Below are 24,455 nucleotides of genomic sequence, written 5' to 3'. Positions count from 1 at the left end.
TTTGCTTCTTGAAGGTATTCAGTATGTTCACACTTGTGCACACCCCCACAGAACCTGCTACTTCAATCTCCAGATCACAGAATGGGAAAATTTTTCTCCCCACGTTCCCGGAGATGTTTGGGTGAGTTGGAAAATATTGATAATCCATAAACTCTCAAAGGGCATTTTTGCATTTTAAAATTGCTTCTACGTGCATAAAAAGGATCCTTTATTTTGGGGGGCTTTTTTGCAAAGCCCGTACATCTGTCATTACTCTGTGGCAGTACAATTCAGAGGCTTCCTGGTTTGTTTTGATAAATTGCTCTTTTGGACTCTTCTTCAACTCAATAAGAAAAATGGCCATGCATCTGAGGAGCCAAGAGTTATTTTGGCTTGAGCTGGAGGCTCATTCACACAAGTTAATTTCTGAGCCTGCCTCATATTGATCAAAATGGACACTTTCACAAACGACACATCTGTCGTGGTCCTTGAAGCTGCTCCATATGCTTAGCGTGGAACAGACGCGTGCACACACACACAGGCTTAGGGCCTGCCGTTCTAAATTCTAGCACAGCAAGCATGACCTGTTCTGCCCTTGTATCCAAAGAGATGATCCTGGGAGAGACTGAGGGGAAATGCCAGTCAACGATAGAAAACGGGCTTTCTTTTCACTATTAAAGAGGAAGCTGCGGTGTGCTCCTGGTGGCTGCCCCTCCCTTCAGGACAATGCACATCATCCTTCCCTTGCTGGAGGTGCTGGTGACTGACAGCTCCAAGGAGTGGCTCTCAGAGGACTGTGCTCTGCTGAAGCAGGCACCTCACCCACGCTGCTTCTCTCTTCCTAAAGTCAGCCTGCAGCCGATGACTGACTCATGCCGCAGCCTGAAGGCCCAGCTCCCTTCCCTCAAATTGATGCAGCTCTGAAGGCATTTGTTCTGGGCAGAAGTGTGTCTCCCCAAATTCAGTCATTAAAGTCCTAACCCCCAGTACCTCAGAATGTGACTGTATTTGAAGATAGAGTTTTGAAAGAAGTAATGCAGTAAAATGAGGTCACGGGGATAGGCTCTAATCCCATGTAATAGATGTTCTCATCAGAAGAGGAGGTTTGGACAGACATGCACAAAGGAAAGACCATGTAAAGGCACAGGGGGAAGACGGCCATCTGCCAGCCAAGGAGAGAAACCTCAGAAGAAATGTACCCTGCTGACACCTTCATATTTGCCTTCTAGCCTCCAGAGCTATGAGAAAATAAATTTCTGTTATTCAAGCTACCCAGTCTGTGGTACTTTATGATGGCAGCCTGAGTAGACTAAGACCTTTTCATATATCCTCCAGTTGGCTACACTGATTGCAAGGTGGATAAATGCCCGCTCCTGAGCCCCTGTTGGGATCAACCAAAGCCTTGGCTGTGACCGGATCACAGTTCAACTTCTCCCAACCCTGCTTCTCATATGCTTCCTCTCTACCCAGGTATGAATCAGGAACACGATCCAATAAACTTCCTACTTATAATTCCCCTCTCAGTCTACTTCCTTGGAAACTTGACCTATGACAACAACCCCCTGTTTTTGACCATCTGAATTATTTTCTTCGTATGCCCACTTTTTCCATCATTTCCAAATGTTCCAAGTGGCAGCAGCCAATCACACATGAAGCTGGCCACCTGAGCTCTGTCCAACAGTGACTGCTACCCGCTCCTTGCTTACTAGTAATTTCAGGAGTGACCATATTTGGCATTTGGCTGACCAGTGGTAAGAAGTCAGGACTTATTTTGTAAAAGAGCGTTCAAAGTCAATATACGCTATACATGTAACCCTAACAAAGTGACAGCAGATTTGTTGAGATTGGGGCCCCATCTGACACTCACCATTGGGAAACATGTCTCTCAAAGTTCTCTGTGGACTCTGTTCTAAGGACGGGAAACTGGCTCTGAGGGCAACTGTGCAGTGACTGCCATTAGCAGTGAGGGTAAATCTCACACGGCCAAAGTCATCCAGAGCCAAGACACATCTCTGCAAATGTCTATCTTGCCTAATGCTAGGTAGATCCTTCTGGAGAAGACTTACAGATTGCCTTCTATGTGAGAAATGGATTACTTGTTGGTTTGTTAGCAAATCCATAGAAGGTAAGCAGGCCCACACAGTCTGGAAGTGTGACAGCACTGAGGTGCCCTGCTCAGGTCCCCATGGGTCTAAATAGTAAGTGTGAGCCAGATAATGGCCAAGCACCTGCACTTCTTCGCCTGAGGGCTTTCATAGTGCTGGCAGGCTCTGAGCAAAGATCTAGTGAGTTGGAGTTTGGAAAATTAATGCCTGTCACCCTGGCAGCCTCAACCAAAGACTGACAAGAGTTGATGTTTAAATCCCCCTGTTCGATCACCCCTGGGGGAGATATCCCAGAGTTCTCCAGAGGGATAAACGCCTGGTTGCCCAGGGTAGTGCTCTTGGGGGCATGCTGTGTGTCAGCTCTCCTCACCTCTGCATGGTCCACAGATAATCTACCTGCACTCTAATCCTTGTCTTAGGTTCTGCTTTTGGGAGAATCCAAATCAACAGGTGAGGAGAAAATTAGTCAGATATCCACTTCATCTCTCAACATTCAGCCTATCAAGTGTTAATTCAATGTAATTCATCTTCTTACTCTGATAAGGTACAGGCTCCTGCCTATACTTTGTCATCACTCCCGTGGTGCCCTCGGTACCCTCATACGAAGAAGACAATGCCAGGAATAGGTCTCCTGACTCAAACCTCTCCCTCACCATGTAGTCTGTGACATGAAATTACCCTTCCAACCATGGAGCCATTGTTTATCCAGCACACATGCAGTGCTCATGTCTCCTCCAACCCAGCTGCAAACCCCTATTGTCTATTTCATCCTCCTGCTTCTCAGAAAGCTCTGCTTCCTCTTTCTTTTATTTGATTAAGAACATCTGCAGAGGTGGTTCAGAGACAAAAGTTAATAATTACTTTCTTTGTTGCAGTAATTAAAAATTTCAAGGAAGAATTGTCATTCATTGCTGCTTATGAGGTTGCCCAGAGAGGATAGTGCTTTATAAAGCCAACACATCATGACTTTCAAAAGATGCCATCACCGGGAGGAACAAAAATCTCTACTCAAAATGAGAATGCTATGCCAAGTCACAAGGTGGCTCTGCAACCTGGTCACGATGCTTGAAGGAACGGGGCCCACTGCATAACCGTGCAATCGTCCTGTGCCTTATCATTTTCTCAACATTTCCATTAGCATCTGACGTGCACCGCAGATGTCATTTACAGTTCAAAGGAAGCTCATTAACATATCTTCCAAAAGAGCATTTTTGTGAGGACAAAAGCTGTTTTTCTCAAGCTGATGTCCCTCCCACTCCTGCAAGAAAGAATCTTTTTGTTCAAAAGGCAAACCTCAAGAGAACAATCTCCCTTGAGTAATTTTCCATAGGTTCATGTCCTCTACAATGTGAAACAGAAAACCGAAAGCATTCTGGTGGCAGCAGTGCTGTGTGTGTCAGCATGTGTGTGCGTGTGTGCATATAAAAGAAAAGAAAGAAAATGGTGAGTTACATCTGTGCCTCTCCTATTAGCCACCCCATCCTGTTCCAAACCTTTGATTGTCACTTTATATCTTTATGAACTTGTAGCTATTTCATATCATCTCCCTCTTTAAATGCCAGATAGAGGAACGTGTCCCTCAACTAGACTGTAGATCCCTGGAAGAGACACCCCTTCTTAGTCATCTTTCCACCTTGCAATCAGTGCAGCCAACTGGAGGATATAAGAAAAGGTCTGTCATATCTCTCCACTGTATCAATGGGCTCTGAGTGACCTAATTATGACTACTAACTGACTTAGGGACCCCAAAAAGAAAGACCATTTGAGGAAAGAGGTAGAAACATGGACCCCCTGGCTTTCTCTCTGAGGAAGAAATAGCCTTTCCTCTCCTCCCTCTTACCCTCTGTAGGTTGTCCATCCTCCACAACATTGTCTGCTTCATATTTTGAAAATTGAACTCACAACTTCCAGTGGTCTTATCAATTACTTAAGTGCTTTTCAAATGTTTATCTGCAAATACTCCTGAGAGCTACTGAGTCCCCCTCGGGAACCCGGGATGATACCCAAAATGCCCCCTACAAAATTTTATTTAATTTTGGGTTTTGCCACATGGTCTTTTAGTAATGTAGTATCTATAATATTCATGCTTGGCTGTATATAAAAACAATGTTTTTCTTCCTAATCCTTGATGAAGATGACCTCTGCTTGTACAGTGACTTTGGCCTCTCTCCGGCACACGGCACCAGATCCTGCACGGGGGCTGGGAATCCATTCCAGGCAGAAAATCATGACTTAGTGGCATGGAGCCAGAATGCATGGTGTATTGGTACATTTGCATGGTTGGGGGTGGGGGGAAGAGAGAGAGAGAGAGAGAGAGAGAGAGAGACAGATTCAGATGTTTCAAGATATTTTAACTTCCAAAGGAATTTCTCCTTCAGCTATTATAGTCTTAAGGTAAAATTCAGTCTTATAAACTTTACATTTTAAAACAACATTTATTATGAATATCAAAATCTTCTCAAGGGAATGGGAAGGGAAAGAAAACAATTAATAGTTATTGAACACTTCTCTGCTACACTCTGAGGTATTCGGTTCCTATGTGTAAGGTAAAGCCACACTGAACACTACCTGAGAAAAAACAATTATGATACTAATTTTGTAGTAAGACAGTCTTTTTTACCCTTTTAAGCACAATGAACAATTAAAACAATGACAAAAGAATAACCAAATAAAAACAAAAACGTAAAAAGAAGGAAGAGAAAACTATAGCAGAGAAATGTCAACTGCATGTCAACCTTTTCTCACTGGGGGCATACGGAAAAAAGAACACTAACAGTCAGCTATCCACTAAGATTATTTTAATAGAGGGTAATAGAATGATGGCTTTCTGAAAACAGCCAACAGATGTCCCACCCATTATACTAATCTTGTTATATAACGTCTGCTGCTGTAATCCCTTAAAAATTTATTTTCTAAACTCGATTCTGCTCCAGCATCTGTGACACTAAATGCTGCAGTGGCTGTTTCCTGGTTTTCACTGATGTTTCCAATGCCAGTTACAGGTCAAAATTTAAGGCCAGTCAAAATAAAGCCTTGGTTTGCATTTCAGCAGGAAAACGATGCTTTATTTGCATTTGTGCTGTATCCAATAATGTTTTATCCAACCATCTTTCAGCAGGAGCAGAAGTGTCCAAATTGCAAAGATATGCAAGTGGAATTGGCATATTGGCACAATTTAGAGTAACCACTCAATTGCTTAGAGAGATACATTCCTAAAATAATACTGCCAAAAGTCCACTCTAAACCATCTACCTTAAGTATGCATTTGTTCCACGGGCTTAGCCGAATGATTTATTCATTAAAAACAAACCAATCCTCTATGTTATACTTTTGTAAAGGTTGAGGAGAAGAAAGCTAAACTTTAATTCTGTGAACAGTTGTAAAAAATATTTGGAAAGATTCACTGATGATGCATTCATTGAAAAACTTTAACAAGGATTCTACTTTTTTCTATATAATTTAATTTCTGAGTTGTGAAACAGATACATTCTGGAAAACAAATTATTTAAAATGTACCTAGATCCTAAATTACATCTTTGGGAAACTGGATGTGAAGAAACCATATATATATACATTTTAACTATGTCAAGGTCCACTTTAGAAAAAGCTATTGTTTTTAAGGAGTTATTTTGTTGTTTTTCTCTTGATGCTGAGGGTCTCGCTGCTACCATGTTGGGTCACCATATGTTCTAGTCGTGTGGCAGCCTGGATGTTTTCTATCTCAGCAGCTTTGACCTTTCACCATGCTTTTTCTCTAGCCAGTGGGTGTGAGTTTGTTAACAGGATGGCTCTAGACTGCATGAGCCATGGCTTACGTAAAGCTTCTTATGGCATATTCTTGATACTGCTTAGTCATGGAAAAACCATTTTTTCCCTTTGGTGTCCAACCAGGAAATTCCTTTGTTCTGCCCAAAATGGACTAAAGCCACATCATCATTGCCACCCACAGTGAAAATGCAGTAGAAAGAAAAGTCAGGATAACTAGATGAGAGAAAATCGCTGCTGTCTCAAGTCAATAAAAGTGTGTGATGCCTTCATTTTGTAGACTACATTGGAGGGGTGGGGCAAACTAACACAGGAATCAATTGAAAAGAACTAATTAAAGCAACTAACGAAAGTCTGTGACATCCCAGGCAGTCTAGTGTGGGACAAAATCAGTGAGGGAACCTATGAGATTATTTCACAATGTTTACCATGAAGTATCCTCAAAGGCTGAATATTCTAAATGGGGACCCTTCCACACTCCAGTTTATGGAGGATAGCCTGAGAAGTTCTGGTCAATTGCAAAGTTTCCTTAAACATACATCTTTTATTTTAAAACTGCATTCCATATTTTACAATTCTACCCAATTATTTATATGTTTATATCTATGTTAGGATAAAAAGTGTTTCTTCCCCTAAATATTTATATAAAATTGAAACTCCTAGAAGAAATAGCATTTTTACTCTCTGACTTCAAGTCTACCCAGTCCATGTGGAAAACCTGTTTTAGACAGGCCATGTGGCTTAAAAAAAGATGTTCTGTTTTGTGGGAGAGGGGGTCCGGATCAAGAGAAAAGGCTTAAATTTCATCGGTCACAATTTTGTGTGTGGGATTGGCCACTTTCAGTGAATCACTTAACTTCTCTAAACTCAGTGTTTTCATCAGTTAAATAGGGCCAATAATAGACCAATACTGTAGGGTAGGGTTTTCTAGAATATTCAAAGAAATTATGTGTGTGAAGTAATTATCACATAACAACTGTTGAAAATATGGTGGCTATCACTCTTATCAAGGTTTAATTTGGTCTGCATGCAAAACTATTATTGGACATGTTTAGGTTGCTGTGCTTACTGAAATTGAAGGCCAAGATAAAATTTTGTGAATTCTTAATACACTTATCTAGTTTACTCCCATTCATGGTGGCCTCTTTCCTTTGTACTTTGACAGGAGGTTACTGCCACAAGTAAGATTATTCCTTGCTATGCTGCTTTCCATGACTCAGTTCCTTGATCAAGGTGAGCCCAGTAGAGAAAGGCACTACATCTTCTACATCTTCATCCCGCCCAAAGCCAGTTTTCAAACTGTAGTGAGCAGAAATCTTCTAGGGTGCTCAGCAAACATCCTAGTTACTGACTCTCTTCATAGATAGAACTCTCAACATAGAGAGTTGTGTGTTTGAAGTGGTGCTGAGAATCAGAAGTTTTAAGGAGTATTCCTCAGTCCTGGACATTTTTATGAAGGTGGTCAGAGATTCTTCAAGTGATCTTATAAGAATAGCAGTCATTGGAATTAGGATCTGCCTTAATCCAGCATGACCTCAACTTTACTAATTATATCTACAAAGGCTTTGTTCCAAATAGGGTCACATTCTGAGATGTCAGTACGCATGAATTTAGGAGGAACATACTCTTCAACTCAGTGTACCTCCCAAACCTTGACTTTGAGAGCTGTTGTTTCACCAACTAGAGTATGGTGTGAAAGAGTGCCATGGAGTGTGATGTCACTTATGAATCTTCTAGGTAATTGTTAATTACTGTTTAATGTAATTTTCATAAAATAACCGTCTTGCAACATATTTTAATGCTTTCTGTAAAAAGGCTATCCTTCATCATGATATTTCTGATAAAAAAATCTGCTGCTGGCATGTATCCTGGTGTTTAATGGGGCATTTTTTACTGCCTTGCAGTTTTCCTTATCCTTTTACGTGCCATTGTATATCAAATATAGAGCTGACACTCAATCAATATTGAGTTGAATGTATACATTTATTCTGCAAACAATGGTGGGGGTTAAGGAGGACACAGGATGTGTAAGACAGAAATTGTCTTGTTCTCCAGGAGACTTTCCTGGACAGAAAAGATAAGTCCCTTCATAAATAGTACAACATCAGGTGTACGGTGCAGTCTGGGAGCTTGCTTACAAATCCCACTGTCACCACTTACTAGTTGCATAATCTTGGGCAAGTTGCTTAACTTCACTAAAGCTCAGTTTTCATGTCCATAAAATGGGGATTACATGTTCAACTACCTCACTAGGCTGCCTGGGGGAGTAAATGAATTAATGTCTGCGTTGTGTTGAGCACACAGCAAATGCTCACTAAATGATAGCAGTTACCGGGACCCAGGGGAAGAAAGGATGCTTGATAGGTTGATGATGGCATTTTATGTGTTCATCATGTTTCCCACCTGGATTATAAGCTTCCTGACTGCAGGGAGCTCATAATTATATTATCATAGCATCTCTCATAACTCTTGGCAGACCTCCTCCTCCTAGGGGATTTGTATAATGTCACCAAATGCAGTCCTAGTGAGTTGATTCATTGAGTGATTCTGTCAGTCCCTTTATTGGCAATACCAGCGAAACGCTTACATGTTCTAGGTTTCTGCTCCTATTCATAGTTTTCTCTTTAAGAAATGTACATTTTTGCTACTCAAATATGTGCAGGCATGCTAGATGTTTGGCAAGAGAGAATACTAGAGTGAGCTGTGTTGTAAGGGGTAGGGTTGAGATTATGCATATAAGGCAATAGTAGGGATGAGTGATTGTGAAAGAGGATGCTTCATATTCCTGACTTTAAAACCATGAAACAACGACCATTACCGATGTCCAACTTGCAAAGGTTACAGCATGATTTGTCATAAAAATTCAGGAGTGTCAGCGAGCAATGCAAATTGCAGGTGTTAATTACACGTTTCTCATTTTCCTGGAGTGGCTGGACTTTCCTCTCAGTTGCAGCTTTCTGATCATGCACATAATGCTTTGTTACTTTTGCTTTGATGTAATTATTATGATATTGATTTTTTAAATGGGCCCATGGTAGAAATTCTACACATATGCCAAAAAACTTCTACCATGACTTTTACATTTGCACTTCAGAAATTATCCTAAATACCCTGCTGGATCCTTGAAGTTAATTGATTTTCAGCTAGTTAATTTGGTCCACAACACCAAAATACCTCCTGCATAAATTCACTTAAGTATCAGTTATTGTGAACAGGCCTATTTATTTAGCAGAAGTCACTTTATTATGCTGTTTCAAAAGCAAAAGCACTGGAGGGAAAATATCACACAGAATTAATATAACTGTATCAACACACGAACATGAACTGGTATAAACCATCTACATGAAAAATGTCAGTCTGCTCACAGTGCACATTTACAAAAAGTGGTAATCACACTTTACCTTAATAACAAAGTAGAGTCAACTTCCAGGAATGAGCTCCTGCCTTCTTTGAACTTGTTCTTACCCAGTCAGTTAGTAAGAATAGGGAAATGGTGATGATAAATGCATATAATAACAAGGCCACTTGGCATCAGCATAAACCTCTGTTTCATTGTCAAAGTGTTTTTCATGTTGATTACCTCATTTAAGTCACTATTACACTCACGGTGTCCAGAGTGGAGGTGTGATGAATGACCCCATTTCATAAATAAGGTGAGTGTGGTACAGCAAGGTTAAGTGGTGAGCTCAGTGCCACCAAGTGGTGAGGAAAAGGGTCATGACTGAAATCTAGTCTACTGTTTCCTGTCTCTTTTCCAGGTGCCTACTCCACTAAATAATTCTGCATAAAAATTTAGTTGATCATTAGTCAAATTATTTTGGGCAGTGGATCTCGATGTAAAAAATTAATCACCTAGCTTATCAACTAAAGCCAAATGTTGACTTCTTGAGAGATGATGCAAGCTCCCAGGGCAAAGGAGGTAGAGTGTTACGTGCCTTACAGCTGTGGTATGTGCACTCTGTCCAAACCACTTATAATTCAGGTTTGTCTGTCTATTTCTCTATTTATCTATCTATCTATCTATCCATCCATCCAGCTACCTATCCATCCATCTATCCGTACATCCATCTATTTTATCCAAGCATCAAAAATGAGTAACGGTAGAATTAAAACATTTTATCTGTGATGTTCAAATAGCAATGCAGCCAACATGATGCTTTTTGTGGTTTTCTGATATTCCCATTAATGTGATAAGCAAGGGAACTTGAGACGAAGCAAATTAACATTAGCCAATTTCTTCGATGTCTTACAGAGGCAAAAAAAAAAAAAAAAGAAAAAAAGGATGAAAGTTCTCGGGATTTTTGGCTCATTGGTTCTGGGTCCTGATTGCTAATACATCACAGAGCCACTAAGAACCTCTGTTTTCTCATCTTTGAAATAAATGGACTTAATATGAAGTTTCTGTGGGCCTATTATTCTCACATTCTGGATTCTGTCCCTTTCCCAACAGCTCCATCAGTGTATATTCTAGGGACCCCAAAGACGTGCCAGGCACCTGTAGGTTCAGCTCCACTGGCACTGGGAAGTCACAAAGCCTACCCTGAGAAGTAGGGTCTAGAAAGAGTGAAATGTTGCCTTGTGTCGCTCCAGCGCTAGATTGTGCTGCCATGACCCCAGGAATAGAGTCTTGCTTCAGACTCCTCACCTCATGGACTCTTCTCTTGGGACCATAGTGTCCAGTATCTTTTCAACCTCTTCTTCCAACCAAGCCCAACACACCTACCCAATTCCTGTTCATCTCTTCCCTGGTCTTTGCTTCCTATTTTCTACCCCTTGAATTCAGTCCAAGTCCCATTACTATATGAGAGGAAATAGGGTAGAACTGAATGCCCTTGTTTCTTTTTGCATCTCTATTTTCCAGGGGTGGATATCTATCTGAACCCATCACAAACTGCCTCTCCCTTAACAAACGGTCACCAGAATCTTCTAGTCAAGCACCACAGCCTAGATCTCTCACCATCATTCTAAGTCTCCTCCCTTGACATGGTTTTGCTCTGTGTCCCCACCTACATCTTACATTGCATAGTAATCTGCAGTGTTGGAGATGGGGCCTGGTGGGAGGTGAGTGAATCATGGGGGTGGATTTCTCATGAATGACTTAGCACTATCCCCTAAATACTGTTCTCACAATAGTGAGTGAGTTCTTATGAGCTCTGGTTGTTTAAAAGTGTGTAGCAACTCCCCTTCACTTGCTCTCTTGCTTCCACCATGTAAGACGTGCCTACTTCCCCTTTGGCTTCTGACATGACTGTAAGCTCCCTAAGGCCCCCCAGAACCCAGGCAGATGCCAGCATGATGCTTCCTGCACAGCTTACAGAATTCTGAGTCAATGAAATCTCTTTTCTTTATAAATTAGCCAGTCTTGGGTATTTCTTTATGGTGATGTGAGAATGGAATAATACACCCTCCCATACTGGACCATCCTAATGTCATGATTAGATAATGATGCCTGAAAATGTGATAAAATATGCTTGTATTTCCTTGGCCACAGTCCTTGATCATTCTCTGCCTTAACATCCCTTCTGTTTTCCCTTTGCTCAGCTCCACTGTTTCTCACAACTTAGTGTGGGCCACCCATGATCAAGGCCAGCATGTGAAATACAGAGAAAGCCATTCCATCTCACCAGGATATCCAGATGTGAGGATAAAATGAAATAGCAAGGATGGACTGCTTTGAAAGTCTTAAAAGTGAAATACAACTTTGAGGTTTTGCTATGTGGTAAAACCATTTTTTAAAAGATTAAAATTTCAACAGCCTTCAGAAGGTTTTTTTTGGTTGAAAAACATATTTACTTTTCTTTATAAGGACAAAAACAATCCCTCTCAGACTCAGTGCGTGTGGATTCTTACTATAATTTAACTAATGTGGGTAACATTTGGCATGTTCTAGAGTCTTTCACAGCTTGCCTTGGAAGAGTATATGGATTAATTTAATTTTTTATAGCTTCCATTTTTTTTCCAGTAGAGTTAGTCAATGTGTTTATATTTTATTTGACACTAGTTTAAGAAATTTATACAGTCAGCAACCATTTCTTCAGTGACAGAATTCTTTTATTTCACAGTCAGTAAAATTTTAAGATGTCACAATGCCTTTGGGCTAATAATATTTTGTCCTTTACATCCAGGTTCAACTCTGTGGAAGTAGATATAGGTGAGCGCGGCATGATTTATGACATTTTTGTAGCCATAGTTTATTAGCAAATATAGGTCAAGATCTAAAACACCTTTTTTTGCTAACAATTTTTGGATAAAATTTGATAACAATTTTTGATTTAAAGGATTTTGTGACTTGATAACAATTTTTGAGTCAAAGGAGGATGCTTACTGGTTCTTGCCACTCCTTAAGAGGGCAGGGGAAGCTGAGAAAAATTTGGAGTCAACCAACCACATATGTTGTCCCCAGCAAGCTGCGAAGGTGAAGAATTATGGCACTGATTTCTGACCAGCTCACCATAACATGGGAAGCGAAGATGTGGTGGGAAATAAAATATTCCTCTTTGTTTTCTGCCACTAGGTAAGGTAGTTCTTATTGTCCTCACTGGATAGATGCTGTAACTGCTGCTTGTTAAATGCGCATGGGCTGGTCAGACATTCTGTGGCAGCTTGAGTCACTGTCATGACCACAGTGCCAGACTTCCTCTAGCTGTTTGGCTTCGCGGTGGCCCCGCAGAAAAGTTTAGGAGTGAAGTTAGAAGAATGATAAAATAATGATAGGTAATATTCATTTATCAGTTTCTATTTTTCAGGCATTATTCTAAAAAAATTAATTTTAAATTAACTTATTAATATGTACTACAATTTTAGGAGCCAGTAGATAATTCTTATTTCTATTTCATAGATGAGGGAACTGAGGCAGAAAAAGTTTAAGTAAGTTGCCTGAAGTTACACAGATAACTGGTAGTCATGTTTTCAGCTATTGCCACATAATAAATAATCACAAAATTACAATGTAATACGATAATACAGAATGATTCCCACAATGGCGATATATAGACATATGGACTACACACATTCATGTGTATGTTTGTGTTGGTATTATCCAAAGCAGTCCCTCAAATGTCTGGGATTTTCATTATACTTCTTATAGATGATATGTGGTCAATTGAGGTTCGGTGAATCTAGACTGAGAATGGATGGGAGCTTCTGATTTAGGCTGTGACAGTTGGGGCAGCTGGGCTTTGTACCATAGGTTGGCTGGGGCAATTCTGTTCCACATGTTTCTTATCCCCTCTGGACTAATAAGTTACCAAGCCAATAGTCTCATGGCAGTGCCAAGAGCAGAAAGTGAAAACGCAAAAGGTCTTACAAGACCCAGCCTTGGAACTAACCTAGCCTCACTTCCAGCATCTTTCTGTAAGCCAACATAAGTCACAGAGCCAAGGAAAAAGTCAAGGAATCGGGATGTACTCTTTTCTCACAATGAGACCATGGCAAGGATATAGGTACACAGAACCACTGAGAACGCGGGCCAATGGTTCGGTTCATCATGTGATAAAAGAGACTTGAACTTGGGCCATCATGTTCCATAGTCCTTGCTCTCAAGTGTAATGCTGTATTTCCTCTCAAGGGATGCTTCTGTTTCTTCTCTTCATGGAGAGATATATTGTAAGGAGCCTTTTTTGAGAAATGAGGGATAAAAAATCAGGCCTTCTCTAACATTTGAGATTTAAGCTGAAATAGGAATTCTACATGTAGAATGAGGCAAATATTACACATAAACAAAACAGGAAATAATTTGGGCAAAAGACAGTGCATATGTCTATATCTATAGTCATATCCATATATAAGCACACAATTTACATATGCATACACATGCATGAGTTGAGTACCCAAAGCAGTCCTCCAAACTGTCTGGGCTTTCCATTGTACCTTTTATACTAAAAACTGACTTTTGGGAAATCATTCTTATTTTTATAAATGCTTCCATCAAATGAAACCAGACTACAAACTTACAGTTGCATTTGTCCATTTTATTGATGTATTTATTTAAAAGGTTCAGCCTGTCTTAAATCAGAAAACTTTGAATGCAAAAGATGATGCTTATCACTTTTATTTTCCTATGCTGCTTTTGTGTGTGTGGGATCCAAAAACTCATCAAAATCTAGCTGGGCTCTACTGAATTTTATCTCACAGTCATTGTGATGTAGCTACACTGGGCAATCTCTTCTCATCAAAGCACAATTGCCATAGAAATAGCTAAGTGGATGAAATACAATTGCTGAGGAATAATGACGTGAAATGAACCCCCAAAGCTATCTTTCCAATATAAATCACAAAGTTAAGTTGCAGTGATCTGAAAACAGAATTTAAGGATGTGTGCAATCCAGAAAAAGCTAATTGATGCTTAATTTTTGCATCACATCTGGTAAGGATGTAATTAAGGACTCCACAAGATGGAAACATTAAACATTTTGCATAGAAAGATAAGAAATGAGAATATCAGTATTAGGATAAAAGCAACTTCCTTCTCTTCCTTGGTAATGTGAAATAATTTCTCCTAAACTGAAGAGCATTGGGAGCTTCTGAGTTTATTGTTTACTTTGTTCCTTATTAGAGAGGAAATCCAAGTGTTACTAAACTAAAAGGAAAGAGTGGAATGTACCACAGCCCCAGAGAAAAAAAAGTTTGATATTCTACGTCAAAAGCTGCCCAATCTTGACAAGAAAATTAACCTGAGTAGATCTCTGCAGTATTGAATAAAACATGCTATATGAGTTTTTCTCATAATTTTTAGTCCCATAAATGTATGACACTGGAGTAAGGTGATAGTTCCTACTTAGTGCTACAAAAACTCAAGTGCCAACAATCTGAAAAGTTCAGTGGCTGATGATTTTAGGATACTTGATTATTTTCAATTGATGATGGGCTAAGAAGTTGATGATGAGCTAAGAGTATCGCAAAAGTTGCATGAGATTCAAATTACAAGAAGGCTAAATAGAAGGTTAGGACAAACAACCACAGGATAAGCATCGGCTTCTTTTGTACATCGTCAGAGATAGAACAGAGCTTTTGTAACCAAGAGGAATCTAAGGTGTTTGTGGTCAGAAGCAGCTCAGAGGCCAACATATATGTTAATAAAATTGTTTTGTTAATAACATGGAGCAAATCAAGTTTCCAGAAACTCTTCAGTTTCTGCAGGTAGAAATGAAAGGCTGCACTTTGGTGATCTGAGGAACAAAAAGTATAGAATGCAGCAAGTTGGAAAAAAAACAGATCGATGGGGCTAGTGATCAAAAAACAGATAAGCACCTGAACATGATACAGTGTCTGCTACTGAGGACTCAGTAGAGCCCTCGAGGAGTTCTTGTGATGACAAGAGAGGCTCATGTTAGAGGAAGATACAAGTCTGTAGTGTTGTGGACAGTTAGCTAAGGAGAAAGTGGAGAGACCAGTTCCTTCCCACACAGAGAAAAAGGGTCCCATTCAATAAGATTTTCTGTGTCTCACTGCACAGAATTTCTCTCTCTTTTAAAAGATCAGATTACCAAAGCAAGTTCCACAGAGCAAATCTTAATGCACATTATATTTTTGAAAAGGCATTTATGGTTAAACAATGTTAAGAAACACTGCGTGTTTAACTTTGTTTAAAGGTTAAAAAGGAGGCTTCCTTTAATATCTTTTTTTAACGTCTACTTCATGGTATTGCCCTGTCCATCAAAACCTATTTTCTTGGCAACCTAGATAGAAGCCTGCAGACCAAGTACATATGTGTGCTGGTGCATACAGCTCATATTTTTGCAAAGATAAAAATGTTATCCTCATTGAACTCCAGCCAAGCCCCTTTATTGCTCTGATTCAAGAAGACATCCAAAGGCCCATTCCTTGTGGTTTCCATTTAGCGAGGCAACCTTTATAGGCACAATCTCTGTAATACACAACTGGACTTTCTACAAAGAAATAGCTGTGGTCTACTTGCTAAGCTTCTGCCCAATTAGACCCATATTGCTTCCTTGAAAACTCTTGAGGTTTACCACAATTTGGTATTGCTCTTCTTACCGCTCAGCTCACGGAGGTTGAAGCCAGATCATGTAAAAGTGGTAAGTCCACCAGCCACTCACACATCAGAGCTATTATGGATAGTCAATCCCTTTCAATGGCATAATTTATGCTTTGAAAGCAATTTGTAAAATGAATAAAAGAAGCTCTGTGGATTATAATAAAATTATAGAAATTATTTTAAAGTTGAGCTGCATATTCAGGTAAGTGAATGCTTTTTCTTGTCAACCACATGAAACTAAACCAACATCAGTAGATATATTTTGTTATATATTCAGAGAGAATTTTATTTCTCTCTAAAAGATTATGCCTTCATTATGAATAAAGGAAAAAAATACCCCATAGGTAATGTCTCTTATGACTCCATTCTGTGTAACTGACCACCAGTTGGTTGTAATGAGATTGCTTCTGCAGAAGGTAAAGGTTTTAAGGAAGGAGTGTGTGTGTCAGTCATAAGGGGTTTGTTGCCACAAATACTTTCCAACTTTCATTCCATGGCCAATGTGATTCACACCTGCATCAAATCCATTTACCCTCTCCTAAGTAGAAAATGGAAACAGTTCTGTAATCTCCAGGGTACTATCAAAAGGTAAAGCATCACTATTATTAGATACTCAGCCTGAGTTTGAGAAAGGCAAAAGAGACTGAGTTGTAACCTTACTTCTTCCACAGGAAATACAAGCATCACCCTCACTGCACAATTTCAGGACCTGGGGTCCCATGCAGAAATGGACTTGATCTGTTTCCCTACCTGAGGCTTCTGCTGCTGACAGCTCTGCCTAATGGCCTATGTTCCCAGGGCCTTCTTAGAAACAGAGCAGATTGTGAAGGGAAGGGAGATAAAGTGGCATATGATGCATGTGACTTTCCTAGGCATTCTGCAAGCAACTTTACAGGTTTCATCTCATTTAATCCCCACAAGCACAGCGCATGTTAAGTATTGCTGTACCAATTGTGTAGATGAGGAAACTCAAAGCTCTAGTGCTAGTTTTTGATGCTTAAGATGAATCTAGCCTGGAGTCATGACTCGTTATTGTATGAGTTGATTGACTTTGGACAAATTAACTGCTCTAAGCCTCGGTTTCTTCATTATTCAAATAGAGATCATAATATTTCACATACATGTAGATATATTATAATTATTCTATCACTTACAAATAGATATAATAATTGACATCAATAATTATTGTTAGTATTGTCGTCCAAACATCAGTGTTTTCATAATACACCAATGATATTATTACTAATTTACTACATTAATTGCATACCAATCATCTGGCTATGTTACATAGAATGAATTAATATAATAGTTAATGGTGTTAATACATTAATATAATAGTGGTGTTAATACATTAATAATAATGTCGATAATTGTTAGTACTCATCATACATTATTCATATTGATATTAAGTATCAGGCAAGATTTCAATAGCAAACCCATTTTTTTAACTCCATAATATTGGCTCCCATGGAAAAGGGGGAGGAAGAATTTTGTATTAGTTATGTATTGCCACATAATAAATAATTTCATTAAGTAGTTACTGAAAACAATAATTATTATTTATTATCTTTCAGTTTCTATAGGAATTTGGAAATGGCTTGGCTAAGAGGTTTTAGTTAAATATTGAGGCTACAGCTATCTGTAGGACTGACAAAGACTGAAAGGTTTGTTTACAACGTGGTATTCACATGGCTGAGAATTTGGTGCTGGCTATTGGCGGGAGGCCCTAGATCCTCTCCAATTGAGATTCTCTGCAGGGTTGCTTGAGTATCCTAATGGCATGAAGGCTGGCTTCGTCCAGAGTGAGATACCCAAGACCAGCCAGAAGCTGCAAAAGCCTTTTATAACCTAGCCTCATAAAGGAAACATCATCGCTTCTGCCATATGCTGTTGGCCTCATGGTTAGCCATGATTGAAACGGGAGGGGAGTATGACATTCATGAGTCATGAAGGTCAGTGGGGGAGAGTCATGGGGCCTTGGTTAAGGCTGGCTACCACAAAATGCAATGTTTAAGCAAAACAATCTATAAAACTGCTTAAATCATCAGAGTGTCTAATATGTGCCAACCTTCACATACCTTCAGGGATACAAAGATGGTTAGACAGAATCACAACCACTGAAGAAATCCTAATTAAGTAGAGGAGTCAGTCAATAATACAAAAATTAATTGAAACTGGACAGACTTGCACATGATGAGATGCAAGCAATGTATATGGGGGAGCTATGGCAGCACAAAGGGAGACGGGTGAATCTAACTGGGGCAATGGATAAGGCAATGAAAACCATAGGATTTGATCTTGGCCTTAAGAAATAAAGAGGTACTTGGTAGTTGGGAATGGGATTTAGGTTTGAGAAAAGGTACAAATGCTGGAAAATATGCAGTATTTTATTTTATTTTATTTTATCTTATCTTATTTTATTTTATTATTTTGAGACAATCTCACTGTGTCACCCAGAAGGGAGTGCAGTGGTGCAATCTCAGCTCACTGCAGCCTCTGCCTCCTAGGTTTGTGGGATTCTCATGCCTCAGCCTCCTGAATGGCTAGGAGTACAGGTGCCCATGACCACACCCAGCTAATTTTTGCAGCCTGTTTATATAACAACAAATAATTCTGTATGCTTTATAGTAAGTGGTGAAGGCAAATTCTAATTTAACTTTACAGGACGCAGGTAAGTTTCTGTGTTATAGACTCATTGAATTGCATGTTTCAAAGAGCTGGGTAGATCATCTAATTCCAATCCTATCATTTTAATTGAGGGGCCTGAAGCTCTGACTTTGCAGGAGTTACCCAAAGACACCTGGAAAGGGGAGGCACTGGAAATAAACACAGTTTGCTGCACATTCTGGCTTCCTCTTAGTATCAGACCAAGAAGCCAGTGATGATAAGAGTGAGTGACTCAACGGTGATCATCAATCAATGGTCACGTTTTTAATGAGATGAATTTGGAGAGCAGCAACACAGAAATCTATTTATAATGATGTTCACTGCTTATATTAAAAATGTGCCTTAGGTATTGGGGATGTCCATTGATGAAGAAGAGTCAGTCTTGCTTGGTAAATCAAGTACTTGGCTGCTTTAAACCTTTATTTTCTATAAAGAGCGACAGCCCTGTTTTAAGAATATCTTTCTTTGCTATGTTCATTCTATATTCTTATTTTCCCTTCCTAGTTTACATATAAACTCAAAAACACTCAAAGCACATTTCTCAATCCTTCATATTAGGAACAATTAAAGCCAACACAGGATATTTCCCTAAGGCATTTTGAGCTGATTTGCCACGGAATTCCAGTGGATTAAATCAGAATGTTTAATCCAGTGGATTTAATCAGAATGTTTGTATCTGCTTCCCACACCCCTACATACATAGAACATTTCCACACATAAAAACTGCCATGGGTGTTAAACTGGGGTGGCAGTTTAAAGCCTTCAGAATTAATGAAGTACAGTGTAGAACTGAATTGAAGGAAGAAGTCAAAGTGTGGGGTGCATCTGGCTGCCATGCTCACAGGCTGAACAATTCCCAATTAGTGTGCGTGTGTGAATTTGGACATTATTCTCATTTGAGGGTTCTATTTTCAGCCATCAATTATAGTCATTGACAATGATGAATGCTGGAAATAGTTGTACTACATTGTGGAGCTAATTTTAAGTAAATGCACCTCACTTTCTTCTGCACATTTTGGATTACTGTAGAATGCCATGTTAATGGCTCCTAAGGGGCTATGCAAAAAGGAGACATTTTCCCAGATAATTTTACACTGAAAGGGAGAAATTTGTTATTAAGGGACATTTTGTCACATATTCCACAGTTATTTATCATATTTGGTTAAAACAATCAAAGAAGGGGAAAGGCTCACAAAATTCAACATCTTCCTTCCATCAGAATTGCTGACTATAATTGTTTTGCAATTATACAAGCCTGGCAATTTAAGGGATTTTCCATATTACGGAAAGGTTATCAAATGTTGGTGCACATAAGAATGGTCTGGACAACTTGTTGAACATCCAGGTTCCAGGCTCCACTCTCAGAGATTTGATTGAGCAGGTGCCATTTGCCTGTCACTTGTCTCTTCACCCTCGGCTCCATGCCCTGTTCTACTGTGTGTGCCAGGGATGCACATGTCCCTGGTGACATGGCCCTGTAGCTTCCTGTTACAATAGGAATCACTGACAGAAGACTGGCAATTTAAGAATGGAAATATGTGTGGGCGTTTCTTCTTTTCCCTTTCTGTTTCAGGGGCACCTCTGGCAATGGCTGTACTTTTTCTGAAGTTCCAGCCTACATGGGACAGCACATCTATTCATGATCTCAGCTCCTGTCTAATGACCTTGGCTTCTGAGCAGGTGACAGCACCACCCACTGTGTTTCTTCCATTCTAGGGCTGGTAATGGTTTTCTGCCATTGAGAACATTTCAGTTGCCTCACTGTCTCCTACTTGGCTGTCTCCTTTAGCACTGATGGAAGGATCTAAGCATATCACAGTATCCCCAAAGAGGATCAGATCCTGGAATGTGGCCATCCCACAGGACGTCTCCCTCTCTTACTTCTACCTTTGTGTTCCTTCACATTTCACACACACAGAGAGACACATACAAATTCACTGAGGACTGCAAAACAATAAAATAAAATGCAACATATCATTTGGCCACTGACATCAATATTCTCAGTATTGGAACTTTTCTCCATTTTGAACCGTTTTTCCATTTGGATAAAATCAAATCATGCAGGTCCAACAAAGAACATATGTAGGTAGAAATAATCTGGATTCTCAGCTCTCATCTTAGTGTAAGGCTTAGATATTAAGTCCAACAAACCCTTGAGATAGCGGTGTGACATTTAGATAACATTTTCTGCGAGAGTTTGCTAAACAACACAAACATATCAGCACATGAAATCAGGAGTTGGGAATAGGTCACCTGAAGACGGATTTTATTTTTCTTTAACCTGATTGCTTCCCAAACAAATGCCAGGGACACTGGACTGGCTTTGCTCTCCAGCACCTGATAGTTCAGAGGCAGAGACTGAGGAGTGACTGGGTCACAATGGCCGGGCGTGTTCACAGGGTCCTGAGGCCAGGAGGAAGAAGACGAAATCCTGGGCACAATTCAAGCAATGTCAAGGGAGAAGAGAAGATCAAGTTGTGAGCACGGACTATCAGAGATGAATCAGGCAAGCAGAACCTGCAAGCTGGGCAGAGGCCAAAGCAGTCAGGAGGATGGACCATGAAGGGAATGGGCACAAAATGAGTGAAGGTGGAGGAAGAGCTGGTGCAGGTCACCCTTGGCTCAGCAAAGACATTCTGCATACATTTTTTTATGGATGGATCAAGCCAGGGAGACGCTTGCAAGCATTAGGCTCCTCCCTTCAGACACTGCACTAATTCTTCAGACATTCAGGTTTCATAAGTTAGTTCTTCAAGCAAGCACATCTCTGACTAAGGCAGGAAAAATGCCTTTAGTTGCGCCTGGCAGAAGAGCAAATCACAACAATCTAATAGACTAAGGACTGCCCTTCCTTGATATGACTTTGGTCAAGGTACATAACAGAGCTCAGCCTCATGAACTCTTTTTGCAAATGGGGTCTATATGACCTATGGTAATTAAGAAACATGAGAGAACATCATCCATAAAGGAGCCCTGGGATCACCATCATTGAAATCCAGGGTGTTATTATTATGTGTTACAAGGGCATTCATGACTGGCTTAGTAGCATCTAATGTCTTCATATTTCAAAATTCCCATTTTGAATTTGTGTTAGTCCTAAATAATATAAATACTTTGAGTCTTTAAATCTAGTCAAACAGCCTGATTAGCCCACATGGCTTTTCCCTGAACAGAAAAGAATGCTATATGACTATCACACTGCAAATACTCTAAGAAAAAACATAAACTTCAAATGTGTTATATATGCCTACATATCTATAACACATAAATGATAGTCACTTACATTTGTATAGTGCTTTTCGTTTGCAAATACCTTGATGTACATTATCTTATTTGATGGATATATTTTATTTCCTGTTCATATTATGACTTTTAAGTGGAAAAAACAGAAGTTTAGAGACTTTGATATCCAGTAACAAACAACACAGGACAAGGTATTTTGGTCTCAGAGTGACTGATTTCTTTTATTCTATAAGCTCACACACAACAGAGGGATTCTCCCAGGTCAATGTGCAAATACTCCCCTTTGGGAGTCTTCATTCATAGTTTTGGGTACTTCCTCTCCTCATTCTGTGTCATTTAGTGCTTCCTTACTCTCTTTGCCAAGCGGCTTGACCTATGAGATTTAGTGTATTACAACTCCTCAGGGATCTACATTAAATGAATGAACAGTATTGGGACAAAGATAAAACTCTGGCTATGGAATTTTAGATATTGACACCAGCCTAGATATTTAGAAAGGTTTATGGAAGATCGTAGTTACACTGGCATGTATTGATTCAGAGAGATTTAAAAGGCTTTCACTTGCCTATCCTATGTAAGCAGTCCCACCTTGAGACTTTGTATGCTGTGCATGCCTCTTCTTGCTCTATTTCCAAGTGGGTTACCCTTGATTTGGGAACGTTTTATTGAAATATGGATATACAAAGCAGAAACACTTAGCACTGACATGATCTCCACCTATGTTGTCCACTGTGGCAATGGGTCCCACAATACATATATGGCTGCCCACCACTTGCACTTTCATGAGAATACAATGTCCTTAATTGTCTGGCACCTTTCCTCCATCCCCTCAAATTCATCCTCCATTCTGGTCATACACACCTGCCTGCAGACTCCGGAACATGCCATCGTTTTGCCTTGCAGCTGTGTGCATGCTGTTCCCTGAGTCTGCAAAGTCTTTTTCTTCATCCTTCCTTCAAAATTTCTTCCTTCAAGATTCAACTCCTGCTTTAACCATGCTCCTCTAGGCTGAATTAGTTAAATCTCTTCTGTATGCTCACATTGCCCTTGTATAGCTCAGTTGTAACAATTATCATATCGTCTTGCAATTTTTCATTCACCTGTTATGTCCACCGCCTGCCACCCTCACCCAAAGGAACTTAGAGTGTGACTGTGGGGAAGGCTTTCTTCGTGTCTCTGCCACTTCATATGCTTTTTGAATGAGTAAAACAAAGAATGAATGAATGAATAAGTTTATTGGATGTAGAACTGGAAGAGGATCAAAGATGAGTTCTCCATAATTTGGGCCTTTGAATGGAGGAACCAACTGGAGCCTACTTGAGACTCTTCAAACAGCATCTTTAGGGCAGCTTGCTGGTCAAGGGGTGGGACCAGGAGGTCGCAGTTGTCATTAAATATAGTTTATAATATCTACGGCCTGGATGAATGATTTGTGTTTTGTTTTTTAGATCCATGTTTTCCATGAATGATTCTACTTAGTTTGTAGCTAGGGGCTAATTAAAACATCGACTGGTGAGACGACACAGAATATGATGTGTTCTACTGATAAGTTGCTACAATGGATTTCTTGGGATAGGAGAGAAGGAGAAAATCTTACAGCTAAGGGACATAGTAAAATCTGAGTATAAGGTGGGAAGAAACTCTTAAGCAATAGCTTCAAGCAGCATAAACAAAGTTCTAGCAATGCTTTTTGAGGAACAATAATATCCTTTCCCTGTAAATATATATTACTCTGACACCAGTTCAACTTCAGTCATTTGTTTTTTCCCCTTATAATAATCAGATAAATACCAGAACAATCTACTCCACCTAAATACTGACTGGGGCACAAGGTAATTTTTAATTGAATAATTATTGAACAGCATTGAAAAGAATTGTTTGTAAATAACAGGCAGGTGAAACAACATTTTAAAATAACACCCAATCTTCTCTAAAAAATTATGGTATTTACAAACCATTGAACGATCACAGCTCATAGAAATATTTCTGAACTTAAAGTATGTCCTGAGATTAAAGCATGTAATGCAGTCATGCATCCCCACTATTTATTTAGCAGATATTTAAGTGCCTACTAAATGTTAACCAGTTTTTCAACAAAAGTATAAGCAGCATGTTGCTGAACACAGGTAATAAATGACCACTAGTGTTCAAAAACTTAACCCACTAGTGTTCAAAAACTTAACATATACTGATGAAAACCAGAAAACACATTTTAGACGGCCCTTTGCAAGGTACCCAGTGAACCCAATCTACTCATGGATGCATTGCCACATAGGACAGTAAAATCCACTGTGAAAATATTTTAGCTTTTGCATGTGGAATTACAAACTCATCCAACAAACTGATCTTAATTCTGACATTTGTTCATGGCTTTAAATTGGCAGAAACCTAATTTTCTTTCCCTCAAGAGCAAATGTCAGTATATTTGTTACCTTGTACCTTTGAACGGAAGCAGAGTAGAATTTGATAATTTTGAGGGGAGATAGTGGTGCTTCTGGAACATATGAGAGGTAAGTTTAAATTTGGCCAAGTTTTTTCTACTTTAATATAGGTTGTAAACACTTATCACCAAAAAGAAACCAAGGCAATGTGAAATGACCCTATTTGTTCCCAAACTAAGTTTTATCCATATTTCATTAAACTGATAAATGAGAAACAGATACACTTATGGTACACAATGTGATGTTTTGATAAACGTA

The 24,455-nt window shown here is 39.5% G+C and overlaps 1 protein-coding gene across 28 annotated transcripts in view; it reads right to left on the bottom strand.

The window, feature by feature from the left end:
• Positions 1-24,455, bottom strand: part of LOC105481485 (mono-ADP ribosylhydrolase 2) — a 2,105,812-nt gene that overhangs the window by 190,791 nt on the left and 1,890,566 nt on the right. The window lies entirely within an intron of this gene.

The sequence above is a fragment of the Macaca nemestrina genome, chromosome 15 (assembly GCF_043159975.1).
Source record: "Macaca nemestrina isolate mMacNem1 chromosome 15, mMacNem.hap1, whole genome shotgun sequence".
NCBI classification, from domain to species: domain Eukaryota; kingdom Metazoa; phylum Chordata; class Mammalia; order Primates; family Cercopithecidae; genus Macaca; species Macaca nemestrina.
The sequence above is the reverse complement of the archived record's forward strand: the minus strand, read 5'-3'. Positions and strand labels throughout refer to the sequence as shown.